The following is a 21282-nucleotide window of genomic DNA, read 5'->3' as shown; positions in this document are numbered from 1 at the left end:
ATTCAACACACAGACCATTTTTAAAAGATAGTACATCTGGACTGTGGGAAAAAAATAGCAGTTATTTCCAGTCATCTGATCTCATACCAAATCCATAGCCTGTGAGACACCAAGAAGGGCACCATTTAGGGAAAGAGGCAGAACTCTAGAAGACAATTTGTTAGTCTTCTGTCCCACTGCCAGCCTAGGCCAGGCTGGCTGTGACCGCAGCAACTGCACATGCTGCTAGATGGATGGTAGGACCATCGTGGAGCAACCCTTCTGTTTTCATTAGGATGGAAAAACACTCACAGCAGAATTAAGAGTAGTCTGTAGTCTTGATTAGGAATTCAGCTTACATTTCCAAAGACACTCAGAACTCACACTGCTCTCCTACAGAGCCTTTGATTAACTCCACTAATTGAAACTACAAGGAAGCATTGAGTCGTCCTTCAAGTCAGCAGAGGTCCAAGAGCTTTGTATCAAATGCAGAGGGCTCTGGAGACTCTTGGTCTGACATTCTCCATGAAAACAGTTTCAGTAATGAAAGCATATAAAAAGTCAGGAAGAAAAAAGTAAGACAATCATGCTGATGTAGGAAGAAAAACAGATATTCTGAAATTTCCTTTCCAATGGAAATAAAATGACAGCACTTTCTGCAAAAACACAAATTCTGCAATTCTTATTTTTGGACCTCTGAAACAACTGACAAATATGATATTTTGACAGTGTCAGATGTTCTGTTTTGACTTATGGTTTTCCTCTTTATATTCTAGTTTCAAGCATAAATAAAATATTTTGATAGTTTTCCCTTGAAAACGTGAAAGAAACCAGTATCTTCCTACAAAAAGTTACATTTTATCAAATCCATGTTTTGACAGAAAATTGCTCTAGCAGAAAGCTCTTTACCAGATCTTTCCGGAAAGTGAAAAATCACTAACATCTGTTTGACTCTGAAACACTGAAGAACTCAGTGTCTCAGATTTCTCATGTTTTCACAAAACATTTTAAAGGAAACTGCTCAAGAAGGAAGGACTCTATAAGCATTTTGTTGCTTAATTGGTTGAATAAAATCCTCTTACCAGAACTTCAGATTAAAAAAAAAATACATTAGCATAGAAATATAAAAAAGTATCCTGTACTTCATAATTTACGATGTTTTACTTATTCTAAATATATATAGCTTTTATCTTATGCTTTTTACTGACCTGGAGTTCTCCTGGCAACCTGGAGAACTCCTTACTTTGTTTTTCTTGGCAAAGCGTATACACAAGCCTAACACCACTATGCCTTTTATTTGCTAATTGCAAAAAAATATTTATTACAAAAACACTACAGTGGAATTAAAAACAAATTAGTTAATTTATTCTACTATGCAAAGGCTTCCCAAAATTTAAATTTACATAACTCAAATTTAAAACTGAGTCTGACTTGTTGTTGAAGGCCAGTTTTATAAACAATACGGTCCGTGTCAATATTTTGCACTAAGGGATGATGTTTACACCACTTGAAAATGCAAGGTAGTAGTTCCTGATTTTGATTAAATCTTGAGGAGAAACTACTGTAAGAATTTGACAACAGAAAAAGCTTTTTCTAACTGTACCACTAATATAAGGCAAAATTTAAAAAAAACATAGCAAGCAAATAATCATAAACATAAATAATACATAAGCTATCCTTACTACACAAGAGCTAGGAAATCCATTACTTCACCACACTTTAAAAGCAGAGGTTAAAAGCACATACATAGGTTTGTAAGCACAGCAGTTCACAAGATAAAATGTTTGAGTGGAAAGACACAAGCATTGCATCAAAGCCTGCGTAGCCCAGAATCCTAGAAACAATCCCTCAAGGTAAGGGAGGGGCAGAGGAGAACAGTGTGGAGATCGCTGTTATGAGATCTACAACCAAACACACAACATCATGAAAGAATCAACAGCAGGAAAAGCTGGTTTTGGGAGGGGGGAAGCTAGAAGGAGACAAGGCTCTGCTACAGCAGAGCATCTTCTGTGGCACACGCTCCTTGCAGCGCTACACTCCTTCCTGCTCAGTGAAGTACTAAAAGAAAATCTGTTACCCACCAGGCCTTTTATGCAACATTCCTGCGTTGGTATTAGCAGCTCAATTAAAGTATCACAGCTATTTTAATTATCACAGATGAGCTGGGTTTCTTTTCCCTAACCACAACTGTTTGTGGTCCCTGGCTGGGGGCTCTTCCTTGCTGTATACATGAGGAGGAACAGGGAGGGCTGGTGCGGATGCTGTGAAAGTAAAAGAGAGAAAGATGAGGAAACAATTGTGCAAGGCAATCCAAGGATTTTTGCATTTTCATGGCTCTTCATGCTCACTAATTGTTACTCCTACAGAAAATTCCTCTTCCAGCCCACGTGTGCTTGGGCACGTTGACAGTATTCTGAGTGTGTATATTTATTGTTTTGCTGCTGGACTACAGAAAAGAAACAGCTCGGTTTACAAGGGCTGTCAGACCCCCAACCAGCCCAAGAGCTGCATATTCTTTTCACGAGAAACTTACAGTCATGGGACGTCTCCCAGTGTTCCAGCCTGCCTCTCAAGAGGCCTGGGGGCTCCCCCATGAGCAGCCCTGTCCCTCTGGGGCAGCATTTGGGGCCAGGGCAGAGCCACTCAGCAGGCCAGTGGTGCTGGGTGTGTACGAGGCTGCCCAGCTGTGCTCACCACTTCCTCCCTCAGCATGTTTAGCTGATGAAGAGGCTGTGGTTGGGCTCAGAGCTAACAGCTGACATTTCATTGCTGCTTACTCTTGGGTAATGCTTGTCAGCTTTTCCTTTGAATCACAAGAGCTAGAAGCACACCACACATATTTCTATCGGAAGCTCTCCCTTCTGATGTAATCCTGTTAGCCCAAAAAACCAAAACAGTAGAGCCAAGCCCACAAAGTTCATGTGTCTTCTGCTAGCCCAGAGAAGCAGCTTGATGTCCTGCTTGAACACCCTGACACCCAGCTGTATTAGGAAGCCCTTAGTACATGTACAGTGGTTGGCTCCATACAGGATCAGTGGAAGCAGCCCTGAAAAGCAGCACGAATGTGTCTGTACAGCAACATCTTTTTGGTCTGACCCAACTCCTCTGCCATGGCCCCATCCTCCTCTCAGCTGTAACTATTCCAGGGTACAGAACCAGCACTGATTTGAAGACTCCACATTTCAAACAATTTCCCCAGGAAAAGCTAAGGCTTCAGCTACATTACTAAGTTTCATAATCCTGAGAGAGGATAATGTTTATTTTAAAGCCGAAAGGGCAACAAATTGCAAGGCTAAGCTGCAAGGGGGACAGAAAGTAGGAAGTCGTAGAATTATAGAATAGCTTGGGCTGGAAGGGACCTTTAAAGATCACCTTGTCCAACCTCTCTGCAGTGAGCAGGGACACCTTCAACTAGATCAGGTTGCTCAGAGCCCAGTCCAGCCTGACCTTGAATGTTTCTTGGGATGGGGCATCCACCACCTCTCCGGGCAACCTGTTCCAGTCTTTCACCACTCTCGTCATAAAAATTTCTTCCTTATATCTAGTCTCAATCTACCCTCTTTTACTGTAAAAACATTACGCTTGTCCTATCCTGATTATTAAAGACATGCTTTTTTTCCCAGGTTCTCTGGCAGTGCCCAAAGGAGATAACTTACAAAGAAATGCTTTCTTTGCACCCCTTTCATTACCCCATTTATTTTAATAGAATTTTATGGAGTTTTTCTGGTATTTTTGCTTACTCAGAGCAGCCAGACAGATGTCTGTTCTTGTTCTGTCAAGAGCATCAGCAGCTTTGTTTTGATCAAATATGTTGTTTTCCTGCCAGCAGAAAGGCTTTCCACTTGGTCAAGGACAAAATTCCAGCCAACAATTTTTTTTTATGAATGTGAACAATGACAAAAATCCTGCCAATAAGACTTGCTTTCCTCTTACTGTGAGAGGTCACAAATTTGTTCTAATTGTTTGGTCATTTCCCCTAGAATTCATAATGTTGGTTGCAGAGACCTGCTTCACTTTCAAAGACTGGACTAAGGAGGAGAAGCAGACTCTTAAGTTAATCAGGCCATTAGTGCTCTGCTTTCTTGCTGTCTGCTTCCCCAAAGCCTGCCATTTTAAAGAATAAAAACTTATTATTCATAGGGCTATTATCTAGACAAAAGAGAACATTCAGATTATGTACTTATTATTTTATATAGCTGCACCCTGTTGATTTTTAGAAAGTCACATTTCAGCTCAGCAGCTTGCTTCATGCAGTTCAGCTTGTGCTATATTTTATCTGACAAAATCTTACATACTGTCAGTCTGTCATGAAGAACACAGACATAGCACTGGCTAAAATTAAAAAGGGACAACATATACTAGATACATATCACATATTCAATCAAAGCTGTTGGGACTTCCAAGGTGGGGAAAGGTGTCTGATATTTTTTTCTAGTCATGAACTTCACAATCTTTCTGAGAAACTCAGATCAGCTATCAAACAATAGCTAAACATATTTTCAATGTGCTTTTCAAATTATTTGTAGATGTGTGTGTTGCAGCCCTGGTGCATGTAAAACTGCCAGTGACTGACTTGTCTCTCGACTTTTCTGGGGATTTGATCTCCGTTTGAGGGATTAAAATTATACCTAGTAATAGTACAAGGTTGTGGATTACTCACCGCTCAATAACCATCGCTCACGCAGGCAGCTGTGAACCTTAAAACTGACTGGATGCCAAGCAGCTCAGGTGCTGACACGTGTGGAGAGATTAATTCTTAGCAAAAATAAAGCAGGAAGATTTGGGTTTTCCTTTTAAGGATTTGGGTTTTCCTTTGGAGAAATTATTTCTAAAGAGGATTAGGGTGGAGAGGGGGAAATATAAATGAAAAGATGTAATAGTTTTGAGCAAGGTGTGTCATACAAAAGAAACTATATAGTTGGGGGGGGAAAAAGCAGTTGACAAACTGAGTATTGCACATGTGCATCTGTCCATATATTTATGTCCACCTTCAGAGCACATAGATATCACTGCCACAAACTGCAGCCCTGTGTGACCTGACTGGTGACTGTGTTTTATCAGTCACCATGTTTTTCAAAGCATTATAGAAAGAAAAAGTTCTCCATAAATACTAAGCATTGAGAGAATTACCTTGTTTTGACAAAGTCTATTACAGCAAAGCTTGTTTCCTGCCTCGGCAAAGGAGATTTCACACCAGTATCCCCAACAGTATTCTCCATTGTCACGATGACATCTACTGGAGGGGATAGGGTTGAACATCTATTTCTCTCTACAAAGTATTCAAGCTTCTAACATCAGCAGGGTTAGTGCAGTTTCACACACTGAGAACTACTACGGTATTGAAATGTGTGGAAAGCAATACGACAATGTCGGTGTTCCAGATACTGTAAATCGCAGCTCCCTCAAGAGACACAAGATAAAAAAAGATTAGAGGAAATCCTTCAAACCTCATCTGGTATGTGTAAATAAAAATGGCCCTGCCAGATAATTTTAAATTATTACATGAAAAGAGAAGAAACCTGTTAAATATCTATTGAAAGAATCAATAAGCATTAACTGTACAATAATACATGTTACTGTGGCACTCCCAAGATATGCTAATCTGAAACACAGCTTTGTTAAAACAAAGGAAATGTTAGGAATCAGCTATGCAAAACAGTATGAATTAGAAAAAAAAATATGCAACACTTTACATGTGAGGTTTTTAATTTTCTCCACAATAAAAATAGTATATGTTGGTATGGAAAAATAGTGTATATTCATGCTACATTTTCACTTCATATTTGCAAATGCAAATAGATCTTCACAATAGCTGAGAACTGAGAATGAGTATGTTTTCTGAAGCATCACATCTAATTTCTTTTGTTGGAAATGAATTTCTGCAATTTGTTTAACTGAAACTGGAGTCACCAACCATTCAAGATGCTTTGTCAAAATAAAAATTTTCAGGGAAGTACGCTTGTTTTCCTTTAAGCCCATTCATCACTGTTGGACTATGGCTGCACCTTGGCAGCCTCCTCCTAGCCTGTGGAGGTCCTCCACCTGGATGAGGGACAGCATATGCCAAGTTACCCTATGGTCCTCTTGTTCACTCTATTCTGTTCCTTTTCAATGGAGAGAAGCAGAGAATAATTATGTAGGACAAATTCTGTGTGCTACTGGTGGCATCTGCAGGCTCAGTCTGTGTCTGGGATGGAGAGGGTACATGTGGATTCTGGCTGTTGCTTCTGAGTAAGTTTATAGAGGAATTTCCCAGGAGAGAAGTGTGCACTCCAGACCAGATTTTGCCAGGAAATCAAAGCAAACAAAACCAGTCCTGGTCAAATAAACTTCTGCTACAAACCCAGATTCATGGGAAAAAAAATAATAAAAAAAAAGAAAGGGCTTTAATTAACAAAAGATTTTTTTTTTTGCCTCCTGGAGTTCCCCTTTCCTTCTCATGCAGGAAGAGAAACAGTAACAGGTGCCTGCAGATGAGCAAGTGGTCTGAAATGAATGAATTTTTCAGAAAAACCACAATATACAAAGTCAGGAAATTTTTTCCACGTGAAGGAAATTCACTGTAATAATGATGAGAGTTGATGAACAGAAGAATAACATGAAGGAATCATTTCAGTTGGCATCAGTTGTGAGAGAAATGTGATGGAAAACAAGAGGAGAGGAAATAGAGCCTAGAGAGGGTGTCACAGGGGGCTTTGACAACAAGGCCCTGTATCTTAAACTTGGCAACAGATAGAGAGACACCAAAGGCTTCAAACTGCAAAATTAGATCTAGATACTGACAGCAGTGTGAGATGATGCAGGACAAACTGGGAAGAAGCAATGTCTGCAGCCAGGGGTCCAACAAGGAAGAGAATTGCATATGACACATGCTGAGCATCTGCTTAGTCTACAAATGGGTAGGAATCCTGATGTGCCCTTTGTCAAACTTCCAGACCATGCCTGCCCTGGATTTCAAGTTGTCTAGAAACTTGGCAGCAGATGACTGCTGCTAAAAGCAGCCATCTACTGCCCAAGGTATTAGGGTTGGCAGGCTGGGAACGTGCTGTCAATGAACGTTCTGAAAGGTACTAGTCACAAGCTGAAAGAAAACCACCACACCTCTATTAAAAAGAAAAGAAGATGCTTCAAAAGGATTTTACAAAAGGCTTAGCCAACAATGAAGATAAGTCACACTTCTGGGAAACACTATTGCCTTTTCTTTGAAGGACATCATCCACATAGCTGGAGTAATAGTTACAAGAACTACTAGTACATGCAACTATCTAACACCCCCATTCATCAAATACTACCCTTATGAGGATTATACATATCAAAGAGGAGGAGACAGAAAAAGGCAAAATCACAGATCTGGAGTAGGAAAAAGACATGAAGGGAAGAACATAGTCCTCTCTCTCTTTTTTTTTTTTTTTTAAAGGGGGAAAGTTGCTTATTAGCATTGCTATAACTCTGACCATAGTCTGAACAAGTTTCTTCCCACATCCCAAGGCTCTAGCTATCATCTTTTTTGTGTGTGTGATGACATATCATAATGCTTCTGTTTTCTGCTGGGGCCCTGTCTGCACTTTCCAGACTACTAGTTATGGCTCCCCTAGTCCTTCACATATAACTGTACATCTGTTTTCTCTGCTGTTAATGACAGGTGTGAAGAACAGCAAGTTTAAATCATGTTATCTGTTATTTGCATATGAAAGATAAAGATCTTTAAACCATGAAACTGTCCACATGTACAACTGTTAGGTTTGCTGTTCTCCTGGCCCATGAAGGCTGTGCTAAGGGAGAAGACACTGCCTGAGCATTCTCACGCCATTCAAGGAGTTGCACACACACCACCCAAGACCTCAACTGCTAGGACCAGAGCTCCTTTGCAGTGGGCAGCTCCAGTGAGCAAATGGATGCTCCTTTCGGCTCCTAGCTAACACACACTCATTCTCAGGTGCATTCCCTCCTCCTCCAGGCTCAACTCTCAGTTTCCCACAGCAGAGTCTCAGGTGTTGGATTTTATAAAAACAAATAATTTAATACAGTGTTACAGCAGTGGAGTCAGCTTGAGCTGGGTGCCTCCAGAGAGCTGCTGCAAAAAAAGAAATCCCTGGACAACTACCTCCTTACGATTTATACACCCATGCCTTACATGCTCTGCATGTGCCTTTTTAGTCCAGTGGTGACTTGTGGTCTGGGGTCTTCTAACACCTTGTGGGATTCTTTTTTCTTCTCCACAGAGGCTGGCCGTTAACTGTTCTTATCTGGTGGAGTTGCATCTTCTGCTGCCGACCGCCTCTCTATCTTCTGGTTTGTGCTTCTCTTGTGCCTACTCCTAGACAGAACACGGGAAACTAAAAAAGGCCTACACTTAGTCAAAATGTTATTCAGCAACAACTAAAACATCAGTGTGTTATAAACATTGATCTCCTACTGAATCCAAAACACAGCACTGTGCTAGCTGCTAGGAAAATTAGCAAGAAAACAAGTTCTATTCCAGCCAAAAGCATAGATGTCAGTGAAAGTCCACAGCTTGTGGCCTAAGGCTTCAGCAAACCCAGTTACTCATGCTAAGCAAGTAAAGCTAAGCAAACAGCATGCTAAATCACACAATATTACAACTCTAAGTGACTCATTTTGTTTAAAACATACTTATTTAATCTAAACAACTAACACCTCTAAACAGCCAGACATATTTAAATTCTCTTCACAATCTCTTACCTTCAATTTGTCTCCAGAGGGAACTTCTAAAAAGTGATCTTCCCCTTCTCTGTCTTCTCCAAGGATTTATAAGTCTTTTAACTTCTTTTGATATTCAAGGTCTCAGACTGAACTTTGTTTCTCCTTGGAGACTGCATGTAACGTCCCTGAATCCTGCTAGTTTCACTCATTATCTTTTCAATGTAGGCTTGTCTGTTCTTGTGTGGGAACAATTACACGTTCTTTGTTTGCTCTTCCCACAGCCTCAGGCTAAGTAAGATGAAGATGGGACACTCAGAATCCATCCTGTACATAAAGCATTTTCCCTCAGTGATTAGACATGTATCTTCCATTACATTGTTTCATCTCAGTGCTAATAATTTTATTGCATGCCCTCATTTTTTTTCAGTTACCTGTTGTAAGCATCCCAAACCACTGTCATTCACACTGCTTGGATCAAAGGTCAGCCTAAAGGTGACTCTGCACAAAGAACATTTTCAATAGACCCTGACTGCTGATGTTGTATTAGGCTCATGTCAGCCTCAGAAAGTCCACCTTAGTAATCTGTAAATACTTAACTGTATAACTTTAATGAAGATTGGAACTGTGAACATTTTTACACTATCAGAATTCCTTACTTTAACAAATGTCCATACAGAAAATAATTTTGAGAAAATTAAAAGAAAACATATTTTTCCCCCTGAAAGCTCCTGTTTACTTGTCTTCCATTCCAACACAGAGAATACCAACTCCTGAGACAGATGCAACTTCAATGGGAAGAACTGGAGTTCAACTCCCATGCAGCTGACCTGATTAGGGAACAGGATCAGCACAATCTAATCTAATGCAGACATAGTCTATTGGAAATTTCTTGTACCAAAGGCCAAACAACTTGCTCCACCATGATTCAGGCACAGTAGTGTTGGTCTGGAACCGGGTGTTGAAGCCACTGGAGATCATTATGCCCTCCCAGCACTTTCTCCACCCCCATGTGGAGTTTCCCTTCTTCTCAGGAAAACAGAAAAAAATAAGTCCTTGCAATCAGCAGTGACTGCTCTTAAGCTCGAATTTCTGCAGTGCTGGTTCTCTGCTTCACTCTAGATCTGTGTAACTGGAGGTCAGTGGACTAATGTTTTTAGACACTTTGCAAGATCAAGCCATAGCAGACTGCAACTTGTAAGATTAAGACTATTTTAGCAGCCCTTGAATATTATAGTCATGCTTCTTGCTGCCCATGTAGGGCCTGCACCTCTCTCCTATGCTCCATAGCTCCTGCATTGTGGGATATCGTGTTTATTGGGCCCTTGAGATAAAAAGCTTTATTTTTCCTCTTACAATCTCATACACTTCCACAATATAGCTAGTTCATCCAGCCAGACTTTAACCTGCTTCATAGAGAGTTGCAAGAATCACTTACATGGCACAAGCAGCTGTTTGGCAGCGCACTTCAGTGCTACATAGGACAGGTTAAAACATATCCATCTAAAGGAAAAGTCCAGAGAATTGTAGAAAGATAGAATGTAATTGTTCCACTGAAATTCATCCAAAACATCACCACAAGCTGGACTCTCATTTTACTAAGTGGTTATAGCTCCGCTGACGTCAGTGGATTTGCAGCTGTTCACAACAACATGAATTCGGCCTTGGATCTAACAATCTTATTGTTTGCAGGGAGGAGAGAGAAGGGTTGTTCGTTTCAGATAAAAGTGAGTCAGTGATTGTGTTGTAGCCCTGCTCACTGCCTGCTGGAAACCAGTAAAGCCCCTATTATATCCCAGTTGCGCATGTATTATTGGGGACATATTAACACATTGCCACGACTGAATAAGGGAGGTATCAGAGGTCAGTGTGTATCAGGCACCATCTGACTTTTACATATTCATGAAGACTTTTATGTAATCATAAAGACATTTATTAATTTCTTGGAATTTCAGATTATTTTCTAAACGGATGATACACTACTGAAAGCAGCCATACCATTCCCATCATCCCTGCAACATGTACTCACTTGGCACCATCTGGGCTTGGATCCAAACAGATTACTTCACCTTGTAATCTCCTATCTAGTGTGTCTTTCAACCTCTCTTGGTCATCTCCTCTGTCAGCCCCCAGGGGTTCAGCTGTCTGTGCCAAGGATCTGATCCAATGTGGCCTACCGGCATAACCTTGCCTCCTCTGGGAGAATTGCTAGGTTGTGACCAAATGCTGTGAGAAAATCTGGGCAAAATAATGGAAGGGAAAATTAAAGAGGTAGAGTTGTTGAATAGGGATAGTTAAGAGCTCCAAGAGAATTCAGGAGAAAGAACACTGAAAAGAAAGGCATAAAATGTTACAGGTAGGGAAATAGGGACATACCACTGTCACTGGAGGCCTCAGTGAAAGATGGCAATCCATCAATCCTCATGATTGTTCCATAAAGCAGTTACAATCGACTGCAGAATAGCTTCTTTTAATTATCATTAGTTGTTTCTTTCAAAACCAGCTTCTTCCTACCCACAAAATAAATGTGCAAATGAATGTGACAAATACATCAGTGTCATTCTAACATGATTCCTCAAACCTAGTTACTCCCAATAGCATATGCATTACTAACACCAAGGATCACTACTCCTCCAGCTGTCATTCAGAGTCCAGGCTACTCCCAGGCTCTCAAGGTCTCCCACATCTGTGCTGTGGAAAACCTGCAAAAAACTCAGCCCTGTGGGAAGAGATGAGTTAGAGGGGCTAGGTATTTAATTTTCTTTAAGTAAATGCCGAAATGACAGGGTTTGTCTGTGTAGTGCCTTTCCTAACTAACCAGTGTTTTCTGGATTTCCTTCTACAGCCCATATTATTCATCCTGGGCCCTATCAGTTCTCTGGAGAGTGTGTGAAGTTCAGCTTATCATTTACTCTTGTGCTAGCTCCATATGGCACATCCATGCTATCCCAGGAATGACGAGAGCAACATGACCTATTCTAGCAGTAGGATGGAATAACAACAACAGAAAGAAAGTATTACAACTGAACAGGGGCCTGCTGGCTGCAGGTAAGGATTACATAGTCTCTGAATTCATGCATCAGGTCGCATAAAATGCTTTTTCTCCTTATAATTAAGGTGTACCATTTGTTCGTATTTTGTGAGACCCTCTATCCCTCACTTGCAATGAGCACGGTATATACTTACCTCTTCTCAAACCTTTCTCTCTTTGCAGTAATTCTTCCATACCTCTTGGAATGGGAGAACTCAAAACTAGAGCCAAGGGGTTGAGAAACACAGCCAGCATTAAGCCCACGTATGACTGGGAATTTGTGAAAATCTGTTCTATAATAATATTTTCATAATACAGAAAGGTACACAGAAAATAAACCCAACAATTCGCACAAGTTTGTGAGTGTTATCTTACTCCACAAATCCACAGTGAGTTCTTCATCTGCCCTGAGCTTCCCACATGAATTAAGCCTCAGAAAGTATTTTTTACATTCAGACATTCAAACAAGTGTTAAACAAGGAGTAGAAGTTTTATGAGTCTTAAATGATCACGAGCTCGTATTTCTTAACATAATCCAGAATAAACTATCACTGAAATGACATTTTAATCTTTGTGTGATGTTATTCTAACTTTAGCATCAACAACTCACCATTAATTCTTACTGTCATAAAAAAACAGATTGCTTCTAAGGCCGTTGAGCAATTATGTGAGTAACAATACTGTTTATAATTGGATATTTTAGATGGATGTAGATGACTTTGTTCCAAAGGAGGTGCCTCAATTGCATGTCTCTTGAGGATGACTCACATAATGTTTCCTTGAAGGCATCCCATTCCAGGCAGCATTTGGAATGGAAAAATATGATTTGTTTAAAAACACATATACAGAACTATCATCAAAGGTATTGTTGGGGCATAAACGCTGTGAGTTCCTTTAAATGATCCAACATGACTATGAAGGCAGTTCTGCTATTTTCTATTGTGCTGCTACCAAAAAAAAATAAATTTGTGCCTTCGCGGTCCGAAGAGGGGACGGGACACAAGGAAGGATGCAAGCAGAGTTCCCTATTCAGGCGTGCCCACTCTCTTTTTATCCGCTCGGGAGCAGAACGGGCCAGAACATAGGGTGGAGCATGAGACCAACAAGCAGAGGGACAAACCAGCATAGGGACACCGGCAAAAGGGGGAGGAGCGGGGGCAAACTCATGGCAAGCCTCGGCTTGTCCAGGCTGTGTACTGTGCAGTGTGAATACAATGAAACCACATAATAACAGCAAAGTCCACACGACAAAGTCCTGCCAATCGCTGCACGCTTCTCTCCACGCCCGGAACTGTTCCATCCTGAATCGTGTTCCCTCACAGTGCCCTGCTAGGAGTTTTTGCTATATGAGGGCAATCCTGCCTTCTTTTTTCTTTTGGTCTTTGATCAAGAAACAGTTAATTGGCTTGTTCAAGTAGAAGGGTCTGAGGAATACCCCTTGTGTGCCTTGAGAAATCTGTAAAAGCTTTGAACTGGAACAGCTGATACCAACTTTTCTGTTTTGCTAGCTGTCATTTGTAGGTGAGATGACATAAACTTTGCTCAAGTGTTATTGTTACACTTCTTTTCTGTATCTCAGTTTATCTGTGGGTAAAGCTCACAGAGACAAAGATAAACTCAGATAAATTCAGTCCCCATCTTCATTGTTTCTACATTGTCCTATATTTCCTATTTTAAAAAATTAAAATACAAATAAGATTAAGATACTCAGTTATAAATTCATGTTGAAACTAGCCACATTGAAAGAGTTCAAATACAGATTTTTCTCAGAATGTTTATTATTTGGCTGAAAACAAATCTGAATTGATGGAGCCTTAGTTGTGGAGAGACTGATGGTCTCTGTAACACAAGGCAGCAGTTTTAACCATCGATTTGGACTTGGGCACAAATAGTTCTACTACTCTCTGATCTGGTTTCCAGCTTGGGGGCTAACCTACTGTGAGCTTAAACAAGTTCAGACACTTAAGCACATACTGCCTGAATTCCCATATTTAGCAAGAGGATTTATTAACACTGAGAGCCATCCTTAACAGAAGCTATTTAAATGTAAATAATACTTTTCCTGATAGGTTTCTCCCAAGAAAAGACTAGTTCCCAAGAGGACAGGACAGCTCTTGGCGGGCCTCTGGTTGTTTGAACATGCAGAAGGGCAGAACATGCTGAAAGAAGACAAGGCAATATGTTGTCTCTTTTAGGTTATGGTATTTCAAAATAACTAAAAAGAATGCATATTTAAATGTTCATCAAATTGATGCCCAATAACTTTAAGCAATAAAATCAAGAAGGGCACTTTGTTTTTTTTAGTTCATTCCCCTGTACATTTCTTTTTTTTTTAATCCTATGTTTATTATGACCTTGCTACAAAAATCTCCCTTGCTAGGGCTGCTTGCTTTTCCTTCTCATGGGCAAGGAAGACTAGGACTTTTGCAGCATCCAGAAATTTGTCAGCAGGTTCAGGCTCCTCTGGCCCAGCTGCTGGCAAGCTCCCACAGGTCAGCTCCAGAGGGCAGGAGCCTGTGCTACCGACAGACAGCAAAGCCAACCTCAAATCCTTATACTTTAGACAGGCTTGCTATGTTCAGCTGCTCTACCTCTATGTTGTTGCAACCTCTGCTACAGCAATTACTGAATTGGCTTGAAGACACATCAAATATTATTTTTTTCCTTGAAAAAAGGGCAGAGAAGTGGATAAGAATCATTGTAGACAGCCAAAATATTTATTGTTCTTCAGAGCAAAGAAGCTAAATGAAGGAAAAGATCTGGAATTACTTCCAAACATTAGCAAAGCCCAGGAGGTACATTCAGCCTACAACAGATGTTAATGACTTTGTGCAACACCTCTTGTGGCAGAATTCACTTCATCCCACCTGCTGGCTGGGGTCAGCCAAATAGGGATACAGGGAATCCTCTGCTTTCCGTATTTTGTTTACTTTACCTGATCCCAGAAAGAGATTGTTTTCAGAGTATTCATTTGTCACAGTTACCTCCTTTGGCTGGCTCTGGTGATAAATCATTCCACAACAAGCTAAAATGGAAGTTCTGGAATGAAAAAGGACCACTGCTTGACAAAAGGCACGTCCCAGCCTGGTTGCCAGGACAAAGCTGCACTTGCTCCTCAGCCCATCACGTCCCAAGCCTGACCACTGAAATACAGAGGAGTTATATTACAACAACAGTGCAATTAAATAGCATGAAGTTCAGGTCGGGTGAATGCAGGAGGTACGCTTTCAAAACCAAATATGTTAGGTATTGTCTTGCTGGAACAACTTCCCACATTCAAACCATAGGAGCCCTGAGTTCCTGTGCAGGCTGCAGTGCCCTGACCACCCTTGCCCAGGACACCTGCTGGCCGCCTAGGGACTGGAGCTCCTTGTCACCTCACCTCCTCTGATGACCACTGGACCACCAGCAGGTCCTGTCAACACCCTGGCCCTGTTCGGATGTGGGCGGCAGCACCCTGCCCAAGAGGGCACTCGTGCCATGCTGGGGTGTCCTCCACAGCCTGCTCCCTCCTGGGGCAGCCCCACTCTTCCTGCTCCCCAGCACAAATGTGCTGCTTTGAGATAAGCATTACTGCTTGGATGAACAAGCAGTAACAATTACACAGTACATACAGTGAAAAAGAATCACTTTGCCAGTTGGGGCTTCAAGTGTAAATTATTTCTTGGTCCAGGTTTTAAAATGAGACCTTAATCTTTAAAGCAAAAAGGAAAAAAGGCCCTTCCTTAAATCATGAATAAGCAAATAAAGTGTAAACCCATCTTAGTTTCTCTTCCCCAGAAAATTTGGGATGCCATGGGATGTTGTAAGACAGAGTTCACAGCATGGTAAGAAAACGAGATTTTTCCTTTCATTAGCACTGAGGGCAAAAATCTAAAACTTCAGAGGAAAAAAAAGGAACAATTTCATTAAGAAAAGGGAAATAAAACCATGAGAAAAGGATACTTGGACTTTAGAAACAAGTGGTGAGTCAATTCAAGATGTTAAACAACTCTCCAAGCAAAAAAATCAGAAGGACCTCTAGTAAACTGTACAGGAGAGAGTATCCTGGAAATACTTCAAACACGAGGAAATGGTTCAGATCAAATTTCCCTTGTGCTCTAGCACGGCCCAGTGGGACAAGACGTCCTTGCTCAAGATTTTGCTGGCACCGAATAAGAGCATGATCCTGAAAAGACCAGCAACAGCTACAAATGTACTGGTCAAAACCAGAATATTATTTTCAGGAAGCCTAAGCTCTCCTACTGCTTTTGGGAGTACAAGGAAATAAACCTTTGATCTATCTAACGTATACAGTAAGGCACCCTGGTAGTGTGGTGATAAGCCCATTTTCTCCATGAAGTTTATGTCTCCTGTGAGCATCAGCTTGGCCTGGTGCTCCTTCTGGCATAACACAGTATAAAGTCCTGTATGTAGCTATATGGAGAAAAAAAAAAAAGGATTGGCCTGGGACAAACAAAGAACAGCCTTAAAGTCGGTTTTTAAAAAAAAAAAAAAAAAAACAAAACTGTGATGGGTTAAGATGAAAAGAATCAGAAACATTACGATTTGGAAAGTATTTTGCCACCTTGTTAGAAATATACCTGAGACCCTCAGGAAGTTCACTTCAAAAAGTTAAACTTGCTGACAATCCCTGGTTTAATACTGTCCCAACTAAGCATCTATTTTCTTCTTTGATGTACTATTTCCACTAATCCAGTGCTAAATGTATAATTAGGGCCTCATCTGAGAGATCTCATGCCGAATGTACCAGCTCCTTTTCAGTCATCGTACTCTGAATGAAGCCTGTTACCGATCGCAATTCAGAGGTTCCTATTTGATTTCATTGCTTTACCTGGTTGTTGGCTCTGCCCATGACAGCAGCACTGCTTGCACCCATCAGTCCTCCATGCTGGCATGAGTAGAGGGCACCCGACTGGCCACAAAAGCTGACCGAAGGCATTTGAGACTCTAGCTACAGTACTGCCAGAAATAGGATCATAGCACTGCTAAGTGTCATAATAGAATGAAATCTTTCAGAGAGGATCACTGTGCTTTTGAAGAGAGGTGGCTTAGCGTGGGAAAGAGGGATTTTTCCTGATCTCTGTGGGAAGAGTGCAGCATTCCCTTGGCAGTCTTCCTTTCAGGGCAAAAGCAGCACTGCAAGTTCACACAAAATGTTCACTACATCCAGCACAACCCTCCCCTTCTCACTCAAGTTCCTACTAGGACCGACAATTCTCCTCATCTTCTCAAACACATACATGTTGCCCACAAAAGGCAGAGGCACTGTGGACAAGATGATGGGAAAGGAAAGAAGGGGGAGGACTTGAGAGCAGTTGCTTCATCTGAATGAATAAGTGGCATGTGGAGATGGGTTACTAGACCCAGGCTCGGAAAAAAGACACAAAACTGGAATGACAGATGAATCCACGGGGTAGCTGCAGATTCCATACCACGTCCATATCATTGTGACATAATTGATGTCCATGTATTAGAAGGCTAAATTATTTGTTGGTAGAATTGCCTTGTTAAAGTTTAGGGCCTGACATGCTTCAGTGATCTCAGACCTAGGGGGAGGTTAACAAAGCCTGGGGAGAAGGAAGTGCCACTGATAGCACACACAAAGAATGCAGAATCTACAAGCCATAGGGACATTTGGCAGAACTCCCAAGATAAGGAAAAAACTAAAAAGACAACTTAGCAACTGTACTGAAATCAGCTCCAACTGGGTAAAAGGCAATTCTGGCAGGGGAGATCGTGACCGCTGACCCCTGAAACCCACCAACCGAAAAGAAGAGAAAGACTGAGTACACGGAATAACTAGCATGAGAATTGAGAGACCATTTACCAGTAGAAGATAGAATACTAATTAATCAAAGAACTAGTTAGCTTGTAGCCAATGAATATTATTGCTAAAATGTTTGTTTGCTAAAATGTATAAAAAGTCAAAAGTTTTGGTAGTCATACTGACTTTGTGGATTTGCCACCCAGCACCACTTTCTGTGCAGAACAGTAAATAAATCAAATACTTCTCCTCTGTGTGTGGATTGATCTCTTGCACACTGGGTGAAAGTACGTATTTTGGGACAACATAATGAGATATCACATGCATTCACATTCAGAACTTCTACATCTTGTGTTACTTTGTGAACTGGAAAAAAAACCAAGGCGTAGGTGAACTACTAGCATTTGTAGGCAGTATATAACAAATTACTAATGCCAAAGTAACTGAAAAGCATTCCTCCTGCCCAAAGAAGCATGTGCACTCCTGAGAGAAAAGGATGCTGTAAATATTCTAATTTTCAGTGCCAGGCTAGCATAAAGAGCTGAAGAAGTTACTCTGTGTCATTCTGAATCCATACTGTGAAATCAGGCCTTGCTAATCTTCTATATATCAGCACAACATGCTTATTACCTCGGCTTCTTGATTGAAAGATCTCTACCACAGTACGGATTAGAGATTATTGGATCAAACAAACAAATTCACTAAACATTTCAGGATAGCTATCTATCTTGCACCAGTCTGTTTAGTAGCATTAGCTGATGGCTTAAAATGTAATTTGATACATTTTTGAAACCACAATGAATATGATATTGTTTGTGCCAGGCCAATAGTTTTCCTGTCGTGAGCTTCAGAGCATAATCCTTTTCTATTTTTAATTTTAACCTCACTTTGTGAATTGAGGGATAAAATATCATTAAACTATAAGTGTTTGTAGAGTGCTTTGAGAATAATAATGTGCTTAGAAGAGACATGGTACATTATGATGCTTTCATTTGTATAAAATCTGTTTAACTTCCTATTCATTTAAATTATTTTAATTTAATTTCTCAGATTTCACAAGGAGCTGACCCTTCTTTCCAATCCTTATCTTGAAATTTTGAATAAGAGATTTCTGTCTCTGAGATTACAGTGTTTTCTGCCATCCCTTCAAGCTTCTAATTTCTTGGACCTGAAATCTAGGACCTCTATATGTTTGGGGTTTGTTTTTGGTTTTTTTTTTTTAATCTTGGCATGTTCTCCCTGTATGGCTTTGTTTAATTACACATGGCAGCACATGCATGCACATGTATCCCAACATAACAAAGACATGGAACTGTTGGAGCAAGTCCAGAGGAGGGCCACCAAGTTGACAGGAGGACTCGAGCACCTCCCCTTTGAAGACAGGCTGAGAAAGTTTGGGCTGTTCAGCCTGGAGAAGAGAAGGTTGCGTGGAGACCTCATAGCAGCCTTTCAGTGTCTGAGAGAGGCCTGCAGAGAAGCTCGAAAGGGACTCTTCATGATAGGACAAGAGGTAATGGGTACAAATTGAAAGAGGGGAAATTTAGGTTAGATATTAGGAAGAAATTCTTTACTGTGAGGGTGGTGAGATACCAGAACGTGTTTTCCAGGGAGGTTGTGGATGCACCATCCCTGGCAGTGCTCAAGGCCAGGTTGGATGGGACTCTGAACAACCTGGTCTAGTGAAAGGTGTCCCGACCCATGGCAGGGGGGTTGGGACTAGATGATCTTTAAGGTTCCCTCCAACCCAAGCCACTCTATGATTCTGTGATTCTATATGTACACACACACAAAACAGCTGGTTTTGGTCAAACAGGAATATAGAATCTTACCTCATATAAATTGACATTTTACCTTAAAAGCATTTTAATTTAAAGTAAATCTAGACCTCTCTTGCACAGCATGCCACCTCTTTGTTGATAAGGCAACTGCTCCTACCTGCTTTGGGATCATGCTTTGCTCCCCCCTCAAAATCCCTTTCGGAGCAGCTGGCTTGATCCCTCACAAGCTGTGCAGCTCGTACTGTGGTCTGAAATAGTGAAAATTTCATGAAAGAAACCGGCTTTGTGGTATGTTGCCCCTTAGGGAGTAGAGAGGTTCTCTGCATCACAGGTTGCCCTCAGTGTCAAATCTCAGTGCAGCTGCTCACAGAATTTGGGTATGGCTGACCCCTCATTTGAGCCTGGTCTGGATACAGATATCATGTTACCTGCCTGCCTGTGTTACAGGCAACTTCCTGGACATCTCCACAACTGCTATGACTGATGCTACTATGCTGTATGACTAATGCTATACATTAATGCTAATCTTTAGGTCAGGTAACACTGCCCACCCTAGGCACAGAGCAGTACGAAGGAAGGTACCACACTGAGTGCTATCAGTGTTTGGAAGTGCTCATGTGGTGTCTACCAGCGCAGCAGGAACCAGCAGTAAATTCTCTGCTTAAAAGCAGCTCCCCAGAGAAAGGAAGGACAGAGACTTGCTTTTAGCTTTCCTCACCACAGCACTCATCAGCAAAGGAGCTGACCTTGGACACAACAAGCTGAACTCCTTAACTCAGCCAACTAACCTCCCAGAACAGGGAAGTGCACTCAGGGATCCAGCACAGCTATTTCTGTGTATCCCATGCAAAAAAAGCCATCTTATGATTGCCCTCAAGATGAAATTAAAACTCTATAGGTAAATTCTTTATACTGTGAAATCTGAAATTGCCCAGATGTACATTCTGGGTTTTCTCAGGCTATCACTTTGGCAAGAGAGGCGTAGATTTCTCATTTTCATACTGTAATATGATAAAATTTGGTAAGTCAAGTGATAGCTGTGTCTGTCTGTTTATTTCAACAAAACAAATGTCAAATACATCAAAGTTGTTACAACTTCCATGTAGTAATAACTGTCGGATAGCAGAACCACAGACTATTACAGCACAAAGTTCATCTTATTAAGGCTTACCATATGAGATGTGATATCAGGAACAAAGCGGCTCATTCGTTTTATTAATAAAAGGAATTTGAGAAAATTAATAAAATAACCTCATGTTATTTCTGCACGAATCTCTCTCCCTCCAAGTTATGGCATGAAGTTGTTCAACACCTTCTTATCTGTGGAATTAAAATTGGAAACATCACACAAATGCACAAACAGCAAACTCACACTGAAACACAGCTTTGATTGTCACAATCCTATTCATAGAACGAGGATCAAAGCACCAAATATTTTGTCCATGGCATTATTTCTGGAAGAGGGGTGAGTGCAGCTGTCAAGAGAACGTGGTTTACCTCTGGGTCACGTTTGTTTCCTTTCCCAGCCCACGCGAGCCCGGGACACGCACGTCGCCAAGGCGGGAGGGGGTCCCTCCAGCGGGAGCAGCAGGAACCACGCGCCCCTTGCTCACACATACGGGCAGCGAAAGCCCCGCCAGCCCCTTGGGCAGGGCAGCTTCAACTTCCCCTGCGCGCTTGGCATGGCACTATCTCTACAAGCACGCCCAGAACCGGGAACCTCGGGGCGCGCTTCTCATTGGCAGGGATGGGAATTCCCGGGAAGGAGCCCTCTGACACCAACCGGAACGAGCCGAGGCCACGCCCCCTCGAGCGCCTGGCCACGCCACGCCAATGCCCCGCCCCCATGGGAGCCGCGCCCCGCCCCCGTGGGCGTGTCCCTGGCGTGACCACGCCCCCAGCAACCACCACAAAGACGACCACGCCCCCCGGAACAGCCCCGGGCCGGTCCCAGCACTGCGCATGCGCTGCTCTCCGCTCGTCACGTAACGCGCCCGAGCCCCGCCCCGCTCTTTGTTTACCCCGCGTGGGGGCCGCGCGCCGGCCGAGAGCGTCATCGCGCCAAG

At 41.8% G+C, this 21282-nt stretch overlaps 1 protein-coding gene across 6 annotated transcripts in view; it reads right to left on the bottom strand.

Moving 5' to 3' along the window:
* Positions 1-16153, bottom strand: part of FAM126A (family with sequence similarity 126 member A) — a 64365-nt gene extending 48212 nt beyond the window's left edge. For 2 of the 6 annotated variants that reach the window (XM_039390938.1, XM_039390937.1), the window contains exon 1: positions 8114-16153. The gene's annotated coding sequence lies outside the window, so the exon portion shown is untranslated. The remainder of the gene's footprint in view (positions 1-8113) is intronic. The other 4 variants (XM_039390931.1, XM_039390939.1, XM_039390936.1 and 1 more) reach the window with 4 other exon arrangements.
* Between the last annotated feature and the right edge of the window lie 5129 nt (positions 16154-21282).

This window comes from Pipra filicauda, unplaced genomic scaffold (assembly GCF_003945595.2).
Source record: "Pipra filicauda isolate LSUMZ 115617 unplaced genomic scaffold, ASM394559v2 scaffold88_size2543281_pilon, whole genome shotgun sequence".
Lineage (NCBI taxonomy): Eukaryota > Metazoa > Chordata > Aves > Passeriformes > Pipridae > Pipra > Pipra filicauda.
Note: the sequence above shows the minus strand (reverse complement) of the source record. Positions and strands in the feature narration are given on the sequence as shown.